The sequence below is a fragment of the Triticum dicoccoides genome, chromosome 2B (assembly GCF_002162155.2).
Source record: "Triticum dicoccoides isolate Atlit2015 ecotype Zavitan chromosome 2B, WEW_v2.0, whole genome shotgun sequence".
NCBI classification, from domain to species: Eukaryota; Viridiplantae; Streptophyta; class Magnoliopsida; order Poales; family Poaceae; genus Triticum; species Triticum dicoccoides.
In genome coordinates, this window is record NC_041383.1 from 448,826,143 (window position 1) to 448,841,440 (window position 15,298).

Here is a 15,298-nt window from a genome sequence, read left to right on the forward strand (position 1 = left end):
CGGCGAAGTGGGGCGACGGTAAATTGGGGAGACGGCGGCGAGGGCGAGGGATTTGGGGAAGAAGTGTGGTGGCCGGGGGGCGTGGGGGGGGGGGGAACTGTTGTTTAAGTGAAACATAACGGTAGCGCGTTTCCGAAATGCGCTATAGCTAAGTTAGCTATAGCGCGTTTCCTGAAACCCGCTACTGCTATTCCTTTCTCCTTTTTTCCCTTTTTTCTTTTATTTTTCTTTACATTTTATTTTTTTTCCTTTCTCCTTTTTCTATTTCTTTTATTTTCATTTACTTTTCTACTTGTTTTTCACTTTATTTTATTTCCGTTAGCAGCAGCGCCTTACACGTAAGCGCGCTACAGCTAAGGAGAGGAGCAGTAGCACTGGGCTAGTATACGCGCTACTGCTAGGTTGGGCTAGCCATGTGCGCCCAGTTCAAACATAGCAGCAGCACTTTTTGCTTGTACGCGCTACTGCTAAAGTCATAGCAGTAGTGCGGTTTATTTACGCGCGCTGCTACTAAGTAGCAGTAGCGTTTGATTTTGTACAGCGCTACTGGTAACATTCTGTGTATAAGGTTTTCCCTAGTAGTGAAATAATACAGTGGGTGAACAAATTACTATTGAGAAATGAATAGAAAAGTGCAAAGTTATGATGATTGTAATGCAGTTTTCATGGCTGCAGGCGGCGGGGAAGAAGATCTGAGGCGGCGAAAGACAGTCTAGAGGCCGGATCCCTACTGTGATGGACCCTTCTGTCGTTGGAGCAGCTGATCTGGGGTGAACGACGGTGCAACAGGAGCGGGACAGACCACACAAGGTTTTCTTTGACAACTATCAGTAAAAGAAGTAATTCTGTAAGGGCTCATTTGAATTGGAGGATTCTAACAACGCAGGAATAGGAAATACATAGTAATAGGATAGGAGTGCACGTGCAAAATAGAGAATTTAAAAACACAGGATTTCTGCCAATCTAGGTGTTTGGTTCACAAGAGTTGGAAGATCACAGGATGCAAAGAAGCATGGTGAGATTAAGTGAAACCACAAGAAAATGTACGGTTATAATGCTATTATGCTACTATCTCTCAGTCTTGTGCTTCATGAATAGGAATTTCAAAAGGAGGACAAGCGGATATTAAAATTCCTATGGTTTTTCTTTCAAGGAGGCACTAAAGGAACAAATCCTACAGTTTTCCTTTGCTCCATTCTTTTGAACCAAATGCATGAATAGTAGTACCATAGGAAACTTTCCAATTCCTATGTTTTTCCTTCACTTTTCCTTTCAAGCACTGGCGATTCTAGTAGGCAGGCTTGAGCAAGGAAAAGCCTACACTCAAAGAATGTTTTTGTGCTACTTCTACTACTTTGGACCCAGGCCACTGCCCTACTAGCTCAACTCGTAGGCCCATCGACAAATGCACAGCTCAAACACGCAGAGATAAATAATGATGGCGTTCAAGAGAGTCCATCACGGATAGCTAAGCTTCCTGGTACCTCACTGCTTGTCATATAGTAGGAGAAACTAATCGTATTTCACGTTACTGCGTGTGCTCAGTGGACTATATATATAACATGTAGAGTAAAAAAGAGATGCAATAGGTGTGCAACCTCTTTGGCAAAGCCATTTTGATCTCAGCGTGATTGGGTTGGTTGGTGAGGATGATCCGGCTGACTTTGCTGTTACTGGAGGGGAAGAAGATCTTAGGCATCTTGAGACAGAGCCCGGGGTACTACTCCGCTGTGATGGAAGGTTTCGTCATTGGAGCAGCTCCGGTGAGTTGTACGACGCCGAGGCTCAAGCAGGACATGAGAGACAATGTTAACCCGAGTGGAATTCTAATAGCATCTCCAATACATGACGTAAAATACATAACCACAAAGTGCTAGATGTAAAATACATTAGACGCTCATCTTTGAACTTAACTATCGAAACTGGATTTAACTGTCAAAACTGAACTTAACTGTCGAAACTGAATTTTGCTGTCGAAACTGAATTTTACTGTTGAAATTGAATGCACTAGAGGTAAGGCTACACGTCAGTCGACTGACTTTTTCATCTCTGGCCAGTCGATTTTCCAGCCGTCGGATACGAAATCAAGGGCCTGCATTTTATCTTCAACCTCCACCCCCCTGAGCCGCCAGCCACCACCGGCCAAACAGCCGCCCCCTCCGCCCGCGGCCGGCGGTGCGCCACCCCACACGCCCTGGAAACACTCCCCACCGCCAGTTGCTGCCGCCCCGGCCATCCCTCTAGGCTCCCCCATGCCGAGCTTTTTCTCCTGCCGTCCCCACGCCACCGCCCCACCACCGCCGGCGACCACCGCCCCCACCATAAACCCTAAGATAGATAGTGGGGTACCTCTACGGCGAGCCCCCCTCCCCGCTGCGGCTGGTTCTTCCTTAACTCCGGCGAGCCCCCCCACCCCCTGAAAATCGACTGACCCACAAGTCGATTCAGTCGACTAAAGTGTAGCTAAATCGGAGCAGCATCGCAAGCAAGAGCAAGAGCGAGAGCAGACCAGGCAGGGGACCAAGAGCAAGAGCAGAGCAGCAGCGCAAGCGAGAGCTAAAGCAGCAACAACACCTACTGATGTGGACGTCGCCGCCGAGGGAGTGACACCGTAGAGGAAGTGGCCGGCGACACCGCCGTGGATGGAGCTGCCCCATCTCGGCTCGAGACTGAGCGCTGGCAGCACCATGAGATCGAATCAAGAAGAAAATATGGCAATTAGTGTACAACCTCTTTGACGGCGCCGATTAGGCTGTAGCTTCATCCGAGGAAACGGTGATAATGATGGTCATCCGGTGGTGCAGGTGAAGACGGCGGTGTGGGAATGGAGGTGGCGTGAAAGACGAGGGGAACGTCAGGGCAGCTCCTTGGAGGTCTCGACAACAGATCCGCGTCCGGTACGGTGGATGAGGGACGTCGAGGTGTTGCTGTGGATGACATCGTCGGGGAAGAGGCTCCGGCTAGGTGGCGCACGGAGTAGGGTGTGGGGCTTCACGGGTTTTGGCGGCCTTGGTGTACGAATTGGTGGGCGGGTGTGATGGGAGTGGGGAGCCATGGATTAGGGACGCGCTTGCCCGAAATGTGGGGTAAGTTACAAAAGTAGCCCCACCGATTTGAGGTGGTTCTTTCAGTTCAGGGATATCATGGGCATTTCGCGTGTCGGGATTTCACAGGAGGTGGGAGTTTTCGCGCGCGTTGTAATTTTGGAATAGCAAGGCACGGGTTGAGATGGAGGGAGTTGTCGGAGCACAACGAGACAAAGATATATCTTAAATATTTCGGGGTAACAAGGCGCGGGTTGAAATTTCCGGGCAAGCCTAACGTGTACTGTACCAAATCAATTCTCACTTCCGTCGATGAAAAAACAAGAAAAAAATCAATTCACAATACACAAGAGAGTCTAGTCCCATGTACTGTACCAAATCAATTCGCACTACAAATGTCATTCAAAACATTGAATTCATGTTATGTTCAATTAAAATATTTCGCTACGTGTATAATGCATGCAACCTACTACTCAAATGAACATTTTAGTGCATTCCAAACATATATACTACCGCTTCAATATGACCTAAATTTGAATTCGTTTCTCTATTTGAATAAGATCTACAATAATGATTGTTGTGAAGTCAAACCATTTGAATTCGTTTCTCTATTTTAATAAGATCTACAATCATCATTATTGTCAAGTTAAACCATCGTTTGTGTATTATCTTCACAGCACACCACATGACTACTCTCGAGTTAGATATGAACTATGTGTACTATATGAACTCGAACTCGATTTTTTGAATCTACTTTATGTTGATTTAAAATCACAGTACATTTCAAGCTCTAGCTAGATCTTCATAATCTAAACCATGTCTCATATGTATAATGTGTTTATCACATAATGTATGGTGCCCCACCCCCTATGCCTACAAGTATTTAGATGTGAGCTGCAAACACCACACATTACCACAAATTCAAATAAAATGTGATATTGTTCGATATATAGTATTGTTTAGATTGTTCGGTATTTAATTGTAAGCTGCAAACGCCACACATTATCACAAATTCAAATAAAATGTGAGATTGTTAGATGTATAGTATGGTTTAGATTGTTCGACATTTGGCTGTGAGTTGCAAACGCCATGCATTATCACATTATGGTATAACATGTGCAAAACCACAGCACGCGTATCACCGCTATATTCATGCATGCATATGTTTATAACACTATGATCTCCTATTCAAATATATGGATCCACTCTGATATCAAATTATGATCTTTGTTAGTCTCTTACACCCACACAATCCTCTAACCTTTGTAGCTAGCACTAACTTTCTAGCGTGCATGCACACGACCTCCTCACCCTCCCCTCCCTCAGCATTCTATCCATCGCGCACATTCATTTATTTTTCTTTAGGTCATTCTCCCACAGTCTCCACAATTCCTTTCCAACACAGACCTATTTATAAACCTCTCCAGCGATGTCTGCCTACAACATACACACACACACACCTTCCATCTCCTCCTTTCCTTGTCTATGCCTCGTGTCTCTCATACGGTCCCACACACGTGTAAACTCTCGCCCCTCTTTTCATCGATCTCACAACCGCACACTCCTCCCCTATCTAGCTAGTAGCTCGACCTCTCGCACCACCTCCTAGCTTAATTCTCTCTGTCTATCCGTCTCGCTGGGCCTTATTTGCCTCTAACAAATGGATGTACACCGACCAATCTCCCTCTATACATATAGCTAGCTAGGTCCTTATAACTCGTTTTCCCCACTCATCGATCGATCTACCTAATTTGTTATGTCTCCCCCTTCCTCTGACAAACAAAAAATTGATCTACCGATCTAGTTAGGTTTGCTTACCAAACACATGGTTCCCCTTCATCATCCAAGCATGCGTCCCGACAGATCTATCACGCACAGGCACACACAGAAACACATCCCCACTCTTATTGATAATATTGTAGTTCTACCATCAGTTTGTCTAGTAGGCCTCTCCCACCATCTTCGAGAAGCAACTCCATCACCCATCCAGCACTCTACCCCTCTCCCTCCCTCTCTCTCTCCTCTCTCTCTCTCAATGTCCCATCCTATTTCCCGTCCTTCAGTTATCTATGGATGTCAACCGATATCCCTCAAGAAATAGTTGGGTCTCTCCTTCTCAACACATATACGAGTCGTTCTACCTCTATAGTTAGGCCTCTGCCTCCCCTCCCCCCACCCCCACACACCGATACATCGAGCGCTCTAGTCATGTCTCCCCGCCACACACAAACTTCCCCTATGTCCTCTAACGTTTCGGTAGGTCAGTCGCCTATATCTTTGACTTGCACACACACACGCACATAATTTCGATGGCTCTCTTCATCGATCTCGCACCCACCCACTTGATCCTCTCTCCGACTCTATCGATATCTATGACCCCTCCCTCTCTTCTCGTGGATCGCCCGACCCTCTATATATGATATGGATAGGCCTCCATTTCACACACATTGCATGCACAATTTTGTTTGAGATGTCATCGACACATATTCCCACAAATACATTCACGAAATCACAACCCCAAACAAAAAACACTCACGAACGCACACACCATCTGTCTAGGTTTGTATCTCTCTCTCACACACACACACACGTAGGTGGGGGACGTGCACGAAGAGAAGAGGTGCACACACGGCGCACGTACTCCCGTCTCTTTCCCAACCACACCCGCGCGGGTACACGGTGGGGCTCATTTCTGTACGAAAAGGCAGCCCACGTGGTAATTTGACACGTGTACTGGTTGTCCACTTGATGGAGGGAGGATCATCTACCACGGGTGAACAAACAAATTGCGACTTGACACGTTATGTTAAAAAAAAGGCAAACCATGTGGGGCCTACCTTAGAGTCAAGGCTATATACACTGGAGTACTTTTGATGTGTCCCGTCAACTCGTAGAATGAGGAGAAGCTTGCTTAGTATGTCGTCTCCTGCGCCCACGGGCGCGGTGGCTGGCAGGATGAGGTGAAGCATGCTTACTAGTACTGTACGCCTTACGCCCGCTCCCTTGCCCACGCGCGTGGTGGCTCACAGGACGAGGAGAAAATTTTACTACTCCCTCTGTTTACTCCTCGTCCCTACCTTGGTTAGATAGATTATCATATTGTTTGTAATATATGTCCTTTAGTAGATTTCAATATGAACTACTAGTACACACTCCAAACACTGATGTATATAGACGTATTTTAGAGTGTAGATTCACTCATTTTGCTCCGTATGTAGTCCATATTGAAACTGACGTAATAGTATGCACTCTCCTTCGCCCCTCGACCCTCGCCCACGTGGTGGACGTGCAGCAATTCATTCGGTCTCATATAGCCAGAACGATATATACTGCAGTATCATTATAGCTCGACTTCCCGAAGAGGCGAAGAGCCAATCGGAAGGTTAATATTTTGGAAATGCCAAGCGCAAGGTTTATAGGAGAACGAGTAGTAGGTGACGCTCATTTATAAATAAAGTTTTTTTCTTCAGTGGCACGTATGCAATATAAATAGGTTCATATGGAGAGAAAAGGAAACCGCTCCACTATATACATAGTCAGGACGAGCCTACACGGTTGCTTGTTGGAGTTGTTATCTTCACACTCTCTCGCACAAAATGACTGTGGCCACATCTCTAACATCCCGGCGGATCACGTCCGTCGGGGGAAGGGTTGGATGCTTAGTGTAGATGCGGTCACCATCGCCGACGTTCAAAACCCACTGTTGGCACGTCCCGATCAGGGGTCCCCGTCGTTCTCTCTCACAAAGCCAGTGAGGTTGCCTTCGTCCCTTGCTCACTACTGCGACATGGGCAGTTGCCGCCTCCCGCCACCCTCCTCAAGGTTGAGCTATGTCCGGACATCCCTCAGGTACAACTCCCTTTACAGCCGGCTTGCACCACTTCTCCAGCTGCCCACATCACTCCATGTGGATATTTCCCTACTTCTTTGCCCCGCACATACCTCTACTGGCTTCTACGTACTGTATTTGTGATGAGTTTATGTCTCATCAACTAGTCCCAGTAATCTATTTCTAATCACGCTTCTTCAATTTCTTTGCCATAGGGATGCTCATCTCGATTTTGGTGAAACTGTACAAAATGATCCGATGGTCAAAGGGTTGCAAACTTCATTTCTTGGGAAGCTCCAACGTTGCCAGCAAATTAAAGCCTGGTTAGGGTTTACGGTTCAAGGGCTAGGGACTGCATGGATCTTTTTTTCTTTATCTATGTCTGTTCCAAAATAAGTGTCAACTTTAGTAGTAGTACAACTTTGTACTAAAGTTTGCATAAAGTTGAGACACTTATTTTCGAACGGAGGGAGCACATATTGCTATGATATGTCAATCATTGAGATGCAATAGCATGCATCTTAGTCTCCTTTGTATTTGAAGAAATGTTGCAACGGGCAACCTTGGATGCAAGATACATGAAACAGAAGCTGGAAGCTTCATAGCATTGTACAAATTTATCTCGCTGATAAATTACAGTACGTACTATACTAGTACTATGTAAAGAGTTAGGTGTCACACGGTGTCCAGAAAATATGGTGATAGTGTGAGGTGGGCCATGTAATCACTGAGCCTGCGTGTTTTCACTGTTCTCGCACTCCTCCTCTATAAGAATGGAAAAAAACTGTAATCTAGTAGTACCTCCTTTCGCCGAAAGCATGGGACATCCAGCTGTCCTACCACCTCAGTAATAATGACCAATGAGCCGTCAAATCACATAGACCCAGCAGTAAGTTGCACGGACAAAGCAACCATCACTTTTGAATCCGCTTGTCCCTTCAACGCAGGCGTCAGTGAGAGGTCGCATCCGCTCTGCCCGGGCATGAATGTGGCACCGTTTCTTTGGAGCGACGCTGACCGTTTCGGGCGGGAAGCGCGCACGGGCGATGGAGGGGCTTTGGGTGGGCCAGGTTGGTCAGAAGCGGGCGTGACAGCTTTCCGCCTGTCCCGACCGGACGCCCGGAAACGAGAGGATGCACCAACTCTCACGGCTAAACCGTACACTACACACCATCTCTCTGTAGGAGTAGGTTGATGTGTCGCTCTCTCTAACACACACATGTTGTTAAACACACGCACACACACACACACACATGTTCATAGAATAGGAAAATCGTGCGAGTGCGAAGCCACAGGAAGTGAGATACAAATGGAGTACGTACAAGAAGAGAAGAGGTGACAAATATTCCATCAAACCTGGACTGAGGAGTAGTACTCCCTCCGTCTAGGTGTTAAGTCATCTTACGGAAATCAGATATTCCCAAAATGTTTAGGCGTCTTCCATTAACTTCGCATCTCAATCCCCTCCTGGCCTCATTGCTAGCGAGCGTTGTTACTTAGGGAGCGTTTGGATCCTTAGCAAGAACAGCTTATAGCCTAGCAGGGCAAGGTTAGGCATTTGGAACTGTTAAAATATGCTAGCTTTTGTGGCCCAGCTAGCTTGGGTGGGCTAGAAAAACCTTGCTAGCTCAGGAGAGCCAGATCGGCTTGCTTCCGACGGCAAACTTCGCGTAGTAGTAACATAGACTAGTAACATATGCATGTTACTAGTCCAAGTTACTCACCACTATGACGATCCTAAGCAATGTAACCAAACGCTCCTTACTCTGCCTTGTTATCTCCCCCAGAAACCCAATGCATGGAGCGCAACTACGCGTTGATCAGTCAAGAAATCGAAGTCGGCTTGCATGCGAGTTAATACGTGGCCTTGCATGGTAGCTAAAACGGCATCTGTTAGTTGTTTGGATTAATTGTTGCATTTAGAGACAGAAATCAGGGCTTTGATTGGAGGAAGGACCGGTCAAGTTTCTCCTTCTCCTCCAATATGCTTGCACCTTGGTCCCGCTGCACCTTCTAACCTAACTTATTACACCTAAACGGAGGGAGTAGTACAAGATACGGTGGCACACTAACTTAGGTCGAATACAAGTGCCCATAATTGTGTGCATGTTATAATAAGGATTCACTTAAGATAGTACGTGAGCGAACAGAGGGATCAATTGGACAGTGTTCACGAGCAGTAGCGAGATGTGTGAGGTAAGATACACCGCAGGCGCTTTTAATTTTTCTTATTAATTTGTTTGTTTCACCCTATGACTAGTGGGACCCAACGTACTACATGGAGAGAGGTAAGGTGACTAATGCTGCATTATTTCTGTACTATCAACACTGCTTTAAATCCAAAAACACCTTAGACTAGTCACAATGGATAGTAACTTAGACTAGTAACATGCATATGTTACTAGTCCATGTTACTACCTCTATAGTGGGGAGTAACATTGTGTGGTATCATGCAACACTTCATTTATTAGATTGTAGACTCATTTTTTCTTGGTATGTGTGATGTTACAGTAACTAGATATGTTACCACATGCCTCTCTTTCCTCATTAATAACTCGCCACATCATCTATTTTTCCTAAAGATTTGTGATGTTACAACCTATGTTACTCCCACTGTGGATAGTCTTACCACCAAAGCCACATGACACGATTATGATTTAAATCCCAATGACTCCCACGCAAAAAACACGGCATGCTTATCACACGAATGTAGGAATATATAAAAGGTTATTTCCCTCTCATTTAACATAACGGGAGGGTTGTGTAGCTGGTTAGCCTGTTCGCTCATCAAACTTGTGGTCTCGGGTTCGATAACTACACTTGAGCATAATTTTGTTTTTGTTCGACTTCTTTCTTCCACCCAATGACAGGTAGGCCCCGCATGACAGAGAGAGAAAGTGATCTGGGGCAGTGCCAGGAGGATTCTTTGATTGGTGAAAATGGATGGATAGGGAGCCATACGATCTCGTAGTGACCGTATAATCACCTCATCACGTATAAGCTGCAGCCTCGGCGCTTGTTTTCTAGGGTTTGCACTCTTCACACACACTCTCCAGTATATATATACACGCTAGAGCCTCGGCGCTTGTAGTTGCTCTCTTCACACTCTCTCACCCTCTCCAGATCTAAACAAGACTTCATTGGCCTCTCTCTCCCCTCACTGCTGGTCAAAGAGCCGACAGGATCCGTCTGCCGGGAAGGGATGGAGGCTTAATGATGTCGCCATCGGAGAGGGAGGGAATCCAATACCGGCACAGCTGTTCTCTTTCACCCAGCGGTGGCGCGGGAGGGCCTCCGACCCCTTCTTCTTCGCCGCCGTACATATTGTGGGCAGACCGGCCTCCGGCCGCCCACCGAACCACACCCCAAGAACCTTAAGGTGTAATTTACGTATTCCACATGCATTGCTCTAGCTGCATGTGGGCTTTTTCCACTTCTGCACTCGAATCTAGGTGTTGGATCAAACAGGAAAGTAGTGGGGAAAGTTGTATAGCATGAATCTAGGACGTGGTTCAAAGAGGAAAGGAATGGGGGAAAGTAGTGGGGAAATTTGTATAGCATGAATCTAAGACGTGGTTCAAAGAGGAAATGAATGGGGGAAAGTAGTGGGGAAAGTTGTATAGCATGAATCTAGGACATGGTTCAAAGAGGATAGGAAGGGGGGAAACTAGTAGTACAGACTGGCTATCCAGCACCTTCGTTGGTTGACAAGGGAAAACAATGACAAACGCAGTACACACATCTATAATGAACTGATCTTTTGTTTTGGGGGACAAGGCTGTAGAGTTTGAGCAGGACTAGATTTGCTGCGCTCACATAGGGAAAGGTGTCTAAAGATAACAAAACTGGGACCAACACAAATATGCTCCTTGGTTGTTTGTTCTTTATTGCAATGGACTGTGCATCACCCCTTTATACATCGGTAGATGCACATGGTGCTAGTGCGTCCACTGTCCCGTGCAACTCTTTAGCTGTTGTTAATCTAAGGCCCTATTTGGTTAAAAACTCCCTAGTCCCTACTTGCTTCATTCCAGGGACTAAGCATGGACTAGAGGTTATCAAATGACATGCTAAAAGACCATGTTACCCCTAGTAATGAACTAATAGAGATAAGGTGCGATGCGGGGCAGGGGCAACTATTGGAAAAAGTCCCAAAAAGACTCTCCCTCGGGGTCTTCTTTCTTTAGTCCCAAATGCCCACATTTAGTCCCTAAAAGTCCCTCCTGTTTGGTTTAGATGGGACTGACACTGAGTTTTTTAGTCCCTACACCAAAATGTCCCTGTAAACAAACACCCTCTAATAATGTCGCTGGAAAATTGATGCAATGCCACAGTTAAAAGCAAATTACATGTTTAACGAATTTTATTGTTAATATAATCTCTCTGTTAATATTAATCAATGCCACCATTTGAGAAATGCTACTTTCTTGCTTTCTTTCCCATTTAGATAAGTTAGATACTTCTTTTTGTTGACTTCTGTGTCATCCACCGTTATTGACCACTAGTTGTTTCCTTTGCACCTCTATGTAAACAGGGTTATCTACTTCACCTCGTTGCTATTGTTACCTTTTGTTGCACTGCACAAAACACTTTTGTTTTAAGAGTGTTTTGTGCAGTTCATCCAAAATGTCACACCGACAACGTTGCTTGATTGCTTGATTGCTTGATCTTAGTGGAACTGCACAAGAGTAGATCTTACTTCCTATCCGTGTTGGCAAATTTGGTTCAGATCTTCTTCTTGTGAGTTGTTTGAATTCCGCGTCATGAGAGGTCAGTACTAGCCTTCTTTCACATGATTGTGCAGTGTGATTTCACATGTTGTGCTACTTGTACGGTAATGTTGCTTGATTTTTGTGAACTCCACAAATGGAGACAAGACTTCCAATTTGTATGTGCACCGTAATATCCCATTGAGGTAAGATAAGGATATTTCACAACTGTTGGCCTATATTTTGCCACTTTCATCAGAAAATTAATGTCGTTGTTTAGTGCTATACTTTTGCTCCCTAATTGACATGCCAAATCTTACATTGCAGGCGAAGCTTGTCTGTTATTGAACCAAGTGATGAAGGAGAAGAACAAGTGGAAGAAAAACAAAAATCAACTCCCGGTGCTGTAATGAAGTACTAGAACTGTGATGCCACAAGTAATGATATAGTGTTGCATCTTAATTTATTACTATGGCTGGAACGAGCAATTGTTTTGCCACTGATTTGATGCCACTCTTAATCTTATATGTAATTATCTCTACTTGTGCAAACAGGGATCTTCTTTGAAGATACCATATATTTTAGTAGAACTGCACAAGAAGATGTTGGAAACATTAAACTAATCAAGGAGTATATAGTAAGCGTGGCCACCACAGTACATAGCAATAGATGGTTCCGGAGAAGTGCTTCATCTGTATGCTCTACACAACAAGCCTCCTGACAAAGGTTTGCACTCGCCCACGGATTTCATCCATATGATTGAGCTTTGTCATCTATATTGGTGTTGTGCTACCGTTTAGATACTGTCATGAGAAATTGTCCTTGAGAAGTGCTTCATCTGTGTTGTTTTAAATATTTCGTTTCCTTTTTTTCGAGCAAACAGGGATGCTAGCATTTAGTTGTCCTCTTGTCTTTGCACAACAGGATCCTCCTCCTCTGAAGAAGATTATGGAGTACGTGAAGTGACTAGTTCTGATTATGCCAGGATGAAGAAGTCCTGTCTATCTTCTCATCAGAAGGAGCAGTTGAAGGATGGTTACATTACTCCCCACAAGACCAAACTAACTTCAGCTCCGAAGGACTGATAGATCTCCATTTTGTTGCTATGATGTGCAAGTACAATGTTGTTCTAGGATTCTTTCCGGTGAGTTCCGTTTTTCTAAAAGTGTTCTCTACATGGACCATGTAGGTGCATGTTTAAACTGTCAATTCATAGTACAGTTTGCTTTATACTAATCACTTTTTTTTATTAGTGCAAACATGGGTGCTCAGCTTGATTTCAATGGGAACTGCACAAAATGTTCATGAATACATCGAATCATTCATTTCCACCACAAGAAAGGAGGTGCCGATAAGTTCAAAGTGTTGCAACATATAAGGGCGAAGTCATACAAGCTACAAACGAATTTGGTTGATTTTGGTGGAACTACACAAAAAGAACAGCTGGATTATTTAGCACGAGGTGCCATGTCAATGTCCAAACTGATGGCAAACCCTGACCATTCCACAATCGTAGGCATTTGATATTTTGGAATGGGATAACCTTGACAAATTTTGCTCATTGATGTTAGCAAGAAGACATGCGTTTGATATTTTCGAATGGGACGCCCTTTGTTGTCAGCAGTGTAGATTGATTTTTCTTTATTCTTTAGTTGTGAAGTAAATATTGGCTCTGACATGTGAATCGCTGAGATGCATAATCATCGATTGTTTTGAATGTTCTCTATGAATTGCCAGGCCTGTGTGTTTGATTGCAATTACAGGAACGCTAAAAAGCTGCTCAAACTCTTTGTGCTCCTTCTGCTCTTTTTGGCAGGGTGGGGCCTCAGTGGAGTAGGGCCTTCGCCTCGGTGCTTGCGGGGCGGGGCCTCCACCTCGATGCCGATGGGGCGGGGCCTCGGCGGAGCCGACGATGTCCCGTGTCTCGTTGTCGACAGGGCGGCGCCTCGGAGGAGCGAGGGAAATCCTCCCCCTCGTTATCGGCAGTGTGGGGCCTCGGCTGAGCCGGCGATGTCCTCTGCCTCGTTGTTGGCAGGGCGGGGCCTCGGCGAAGCAGGCGGTGTCCTCTGCCTCGTTGTTGGCGCCGCAGGGCCTCGGCGGAGCAGGGCCTTGTCGACGCCAGCGGAGCGGGGACTCGTCGGAGCAGGCATTGTACTTTGCCTTGTCCTTGGTCTCGCCAAACAGCGCCTTTCCCGCTTCATCACCCTCTTTATAGGCGGCCGTAGCCTCCGCCAACCGCATGTGGTACCGCCAGCGCTCGAGGCGGCCCACGCGGGTGGAGCAATATGAGTCGAGCAACGCCTGCTGCTCCGCAGTGATCTGCTCCTCCGCCTGTAGGTGCTCCTGGACGACATGGTGGTTGTAGGCGGCGTCGTCCTGCGCCTCCCGGAACTGCTCCTCACGCTTCTGTCTCACCGTGTCCATGTATGGGGCACGGGCCTCACTGATGGTCATGGTGCAATGCACCGGCGAGGATGGCGCGGAGGAGGGGGTTGTCGCCGGATCGTCGACTAGCATGTTCTCCATTGGGACGTCGTCGTCCTCCGGCTGCCTGTCGGCCAGCCAGTCGGTAGCAATGGTTGCCATCTCCTTGTGGTCCGTCGTCCGCCTGTCCTGAAGAGCGCTGGAGCGTGAGGAAGCCATGGTGGGCAGTAGTGGTGTGGACAGGAGAAAGGTAACGGAGGCGGATAACTGTGGCTATGGCCGGCACAATAGTTTATATGGGAATGGTTGGCGGCAAGGGACGGACGTGTGGCGCCGGAGTAGCCGCCTCAGCAACCATGTCTCATTAATGTGGGCGATAGAAGGATGGACGGACAACACTTGTCTCATTTGAAGGCGGAGCAATCGCCTGCAATGGGAAGCGGGGCAGGCGATGCTGACCGTTTTGGGCGGAAAGCGCGTGCGGGCGAGGGAGGCGGTCTGGGTGGGCCAGGACAGTCAGACTCGTGCTTGGCAGTGGGTCGGTCCATCATCCGTACATGCTGGCTCGCCAGCAAGCTCGCCGAGCTGAGCGACAACAATCAAACAATGGACGTAGCTTCCGACCAGGAGCCGGCGCCACTGTCCAAGCCGGTTCATGCCGTGTTCACCATAGAGGAGGTGCGGCCGCACTTCGACGCCCTAATGGTGGAAGAGCTACTAGCACAGGAGGACCTATGCTGCAACCTCTGTCTCCTCAACGAGTACCGATGAATAAGCAAACGATAATGCCATCACGGACATGTGGCCCTATGATCGTGGCTTCCCGAATGAGTAGCCGGCGCTGTATCAGACCATCTGTAGGGCCCGCGAGAGGCCCTCTCCGTCGTCCTTCGAGTTGGTGCACTCGTCGTGGCACCGCCGTCTCGTGTTGTCAACATGGTAAACGGACATGAGGAATGAGGAGATGACTTTACTTGGAGAGGATAACAGTGGGGACCCACCAGGGCCATAGCCGCACGTATGCAAGTGCCTCCTTATTATATACAACTATAATTTTTTTTGCTTCCTCCTGGTTTCCTGACATGACGGTCCCACACCATTGTCAACCTATGTAGTCAATAAACGGGAGAATTGCACAAGGAGCGGCCGACAGCTGGGACCAAGCAGCTCGAGCAGTATTTGTGTTTTTAAGGTGTGAGCACTGCAGAGTTTTTCTTGAACGATGTTTCTGTAGTTGTTCAGAGGAGAGCAGGGTATTAACTGGGCGGGCTGTGGCCGGTCTAGCCCAGGCC